Source organism: Tamandua tetradactyla, chromosome 14 (assembly GCF_023851605.1).
Source record: "Tamandua tetradactyla isolate mTamTet1 chromosome 14, mTamTet1.pri, whole genome shotgun sequence".
Classification (NCBI taxonomy): domain Eukaryota; kingdom Metazoa; phylum Chordata; class Mammalia; order Pilosa; family Myrmecophagidae; genus Tamandua; species Tamandua tetradactyla.
Window position 1 is genome coordinate 32,952,393 of NC_135340.1, and position 4,950 is coordinate 32,957,342.

Genomic DNA, 4,950 nt, shown 5'->3' on the forward strand with positions numbered 1-4,950 from the left:
AGTTAACAGAAGTTGTCAAGAGGACAACATATTATTTGCCTTCATTCTTAGTCCTTACATAGTGTATTTCTCCATATATATGAAGAGACAAGAATCAATTGCGCTTTTAATGCTAAATCAGTAGGGCAACTAGTGGTTGCAGCTGAGGATAATTTTCAAAATTACCACGATAATTTTTATTGTGAACACAGACACAAACATACAGAATAAAGTATATCAATGTATATTTTATTATGGGAAGAAATGTTTTGAATTTTCATTTAATAATGAAACCAATATTCTTTGGAGTGACAATACCTCAATTAAAAACACATAGGTCCACATTAGCCATCTAATTCTGGAGAATATGATAAGTCTTTCATGTCCAATATTATGTCCTTTAAACCCATGTAATTCAGACTTTCTAGTGAAGACATTTTCACTGATTCATTTATATACTTATTTACCACAAACCCCATGAGGAATCGCCGGAAATGGTGACACAGCTGTCTCGGTACACGAAATGTGTTTGACTGGCAGAAGGGCTGGGACAAGCTTTTTCAGCAAACTATGTGGGTAATTGTGTCTAATTGATAGCTAACAGTTTTAAATCTGTGGTGAATTAACTTTTCAGTACCTCGAAAAAAAGAAATGTATTTTGGATTGCTGTCTTTGGATAGATATAAAGGTTAAATGGCAATATACCTGCAATGTCAGCTTTCCCTAAAGTTCCTGGCATGGTGCCCCTCACAGCATAGTAGTATGCAGCCCAATTTTCTTCCTCAGTCAGCCATTTCTGCAGGTGGAAGGATGTCCCATCCTGGTCCAGATCCACTGTGAAACCCCTGGTGTGCTCTTCTGAGAATTGTCTCAGGAGAAATGGAGGCTTTGGATAGTTCATTAGACACCCTAGGAGAGAGCAGGGACTCCACTGCATGGGTAACTGAGAAGTCACAGCTTACCTGGCCTGGAGTCCTGTCAGAGACAGAGGTCTCGTATTCAGCCAAGTTCCCAGGGCTCTGCTCCTCCTGTTATATTAATGCTGGAACAGGGAGAGATCCTCATATTGATGAACATGTGTCCTTAAAGTGATTGTAAATCATATCATGGAACAATTAAAATGAAATGGAACCTTTTTCTACTGCGAGTGATGATCGTTACAAGAACCGATGCTGGGTCAGCCACATGCAAGCAGGTGACTCCTTTCTGGAGGTGGTAAGATTTCAAATGCTTTGAGTCTCCAGAAAAGTAAAGGATGAGCATATAAAATGTACTGAATGCTCAGTTCTCCATCAGGGACCATTTTATTAATGGAAAAAGTGGCTATCACTACCCAAAGCATGCCATGAAATGTCATGATGGTGCTTTTTATTCCAAATCAAGTATGGACTTCAATGAAAAATAATGCATCAATACTGATTCATTAACTGTGACAAATACATCATACCAATGTAAGATGTTAATAAAAGCATAAACTGGGCTCAGGGCATATGGAAACTCTCTGTAGTACCTTTACAACTTTTCTGTAAATCTAAATCTATTATAAAATAAAAATGTTGTTCAAAAGTAAAATAAAAATAGCATCTGCTTCTTGTACCACCCCTCCAAAGAAAGAAGAAACAGCTGGGCATGGAGAGAAAAACTATAGAAAAAAAAATCTCCTTTATGTTTAAAGATGAGATTTTACATGATCATTACTACTCATGTAAATGACTGCTATCATTGTTACAATGCATGAGTATCATTATTTTTTACTGGTGATTTCACATGATATTTGCATAGATGTGTAAGAGCTTCAATGATTCATGCCAAGGGCAATACAACTTCAATTGTATTAAGATACTACCTAGCCACTGGTTCACTAAACAATAATCTTCATTAATTGCGAACTTCCGTTATTGAAAGCTTATTCCATTTCTCTACCGAGAAATTATTATTTTTCTTTCTTTACTTCCCATTCCCATTCTCCTGTTCTCTAAAATAAGATATATTTTTAGTGGTTATCCTTATATCTCAGCGTTAAAGGTAAAGGATATCAAAATTCAATTTAGAAAAGAATTAACTTGGCCAAAAGATGTATGAAATGACATTTGGGACTCTTTATTTTGTTTTGGGGAAATGGGAACATGCTTTCAATTTATCCAAGATAATTGCATCATGATAAGCAGAAGCACGATTTTACGATTTTCTTAGAAGTTAAATATGATTAAATGAGATACGATTCACTGCGAAGTTGACAAGAGTGGATGATGGTGGTTAGTATCTCGTTAAGCTGGGAACCAAGTTTCTCTGAATTCCCTTCTTTGTATAGTACCAGGTTAGAATTGGCCATAGAGGAACTGGATTGAGCCATGGAAAGCAGAAATGAAATAGCAACCATTGTTTTCTGAAGGTTGCCATGTCTGATGTGATAGACTCGGAAACATCCAGTAGGATTCAGCCTGTCCTTGCTTTACTCCTCCTATGTTTAATACTTCTTCCAGAATATTAAACTTATTGACCAACTATTACCACATTCCTGGCAAAGGACCCATGGAGATAGTAGCTGTACAGAGGCAACAGTTTCCCTATACTTTTTCGTGAACTTTCCCTTCAAATCATAGTAAGTAGCTGAACATTCTTTTTTTTTTAGGCTGACTGGTTAGGGATTCCTTCTCTGACTCTCCAACTACTCATATATCTTCACTTTCTTAGCTCCTTTCACAACTATGAAAGGCCAAATTCATATCATAAAGCTCCTATCTCATAGCATGCTCAGAAAAACAAAGCCTTCAGGAAAAAATGCATTTACTAACATAAGTTGGAAAGGAAAGCAGAGAGAAGGAAATGATGCGGTTTGTGGGTCTCCTGTGTTTCCATGAAATATTATGAAAGGAAACATACCAGGAATAACATTCTGCTAATGAAAAAATTCTCTTCAAGAAGATAAAGAGATTATTTGCAATATAATTTGATGAACATTTTTAGGATACATTATAATTCTGGGATTATAGTAGTGTTATCAAAGATATTCCATACCCCCCAAATGCTCATGAAAGTATAACTAAGCAGTATTTATTAGGGAAGTGAAACTTCTTTAAACACATCTAGTGGCTCAGGTCAAATGCAAATATGAGTGTGGATAGGCTCTGACAATTTGCCACAACCCTCCCCCAATCAAACCAACATCCCATATGGAGACAGCTGTGCCACCCAACTCTAGGGATTCTGCATGGGGGTTGTCACAAAAGCTGACCAAACCTGAGGTCCAGGCTCTTAACAGCAGTTAAGTCCCTAAGAACAAAAGTGCCAACATGAGTTATCAGCTTCATAGGCGTTCTGAGAGGGAGAGCATGGGTCTCAGTGAGTTCTTCATGCTGACTTCTAAGGTTCTTATTTTTCAAACACAGACAACAGTGTATAAAACTGTTATATAAAACCACAACCACAGTGTATAAAACCAGAGGACATCAGCCACACTCCAAACAACTTGGCTTCAGGAGCCAGTGACCTTTGAGGATGTGGCTGTGTACTTCATCTGGAATCAGTGGCTGCCCTGGACCCTGTGCAGAGCGTTCTATACATGGTGGTGATGCTGGAGAATTATGCAAACTTGGCTTCCCAGGTATTTCCATTCCCCAAACCTGTTCTGATCTACCAACTTGAGGCTGGATCCCTGGGAAGCAGAGGCTTTGAAAAGCATCTATCCAGGCAATGAGTCCTGAATGAAGAATGAAGGGTCAAGTATAAAGCAGGAAAAATCTGAAGAAACAGAATTGCATGGAAAGCCAGTAAGAGGACTCCTCCAGAATGTTTCTTTGCACTTTGATTTTTTTTTTTTACATGGACAGGTACGGGAATCAAACCTGGGTCTCTGGCACAGCAGGCAAGAACTCTGCCACTGTGCCACCGTTGCTTGCCCTGCACTTTGATTTTAAAAGCAAGCCAACAAGGCAAACTTTCAGTCCAAATCCAAATCTGATACTTCCCAGTGGGATGAAACCCTATGAACATAAAGAATGTGGGAAAATCTTTGGATAAAGCTCTAAACTTATTCAACATCAGATAAGTCATCCTGGGGAAAAGTTCTTCAAGTATATAGAATGTGGCAAAACTTTCAAGTCCAGCTCTGGTTATAATGTACATGAGAACAATTACATTGGAAACAGGCTCTATGAATGTAAGGAGTGTGACAAAGGTTTAAGCTCCAACACAGCCTTGACTCAACATCAAAGTATACATACTGGAGAGAAACACTATAAGTGTAAAGAGTGTGGAAAGGCTTTCCTCAGGAATGCAGCCTACCTTCAGCATCGGAGAGAAACTGTACATGTAAGGAATGTTGAAATGCTTTTTAGTTGTGAGTTGCTTTTTATTGTTCATGAGAAAATTTATTCTGGAAAGAAACCCTACCAATGTAAGAAGTGTGGCAAGATATGCACTCAGAAACAGCCTCCATTCAGTATCAGAGGGTTCACACCAGGTATAAACATTATGAATGTAAGGTGTGTGGGAAAGCCTTCAAAAGGTATGGAGGATTTGTCCAACATTAGGAATTGTCCTCTGTGGAGAAGAAGCCCATCAAGGGTCTTAGGCTATCCCTGATCATTCCCCAGTGTCCCTCTCTAGCTTTATCTCCTATTCCTCTCCAGGGTTTATGCTCTTCTCAAGCTTTGGCCACACTTTCACTGAACTTTCCAATGCTGTGCCCATTCCTACCTCTTGGCCTTTGCTCATACTACTTCCCATTTCAGGAATACCTTCTTCCCTGTCCAAATAGTATGAGCCTTTCAGAATATTCCTCCCACTGTGATGTCTTCCTCAGTTATCATGCCTACTGCTCACCCCTTATGAGCCTTATCTTGGCACTCCTCAGGCTCTTATGCTCAGCAAATATGCAATCCAAATTGAATTTCTTTGGCATTTTTTCTTTCCTCATGTGTGTGTCATGCTATATCAGCCCAAATTCATGTAATACACTCTTTTTTCTTC

The 4,950-nt window shown here is 38.7% G+C and overlaps 1 pseudogene; it reads left to right on the forward strand.

Moving 5' to 3' along the window:
* The first annotated feature begins 1,129 nt into the window (after window positions 1-1,129).
* Window positions 1,130-4,743, forward strand: LOC143655291 (uncharacterized; annotated as a pseudogene).
* The last annotated feature ends 207 nt before the right edge of the window (window positions 4,744-4,950 follow it).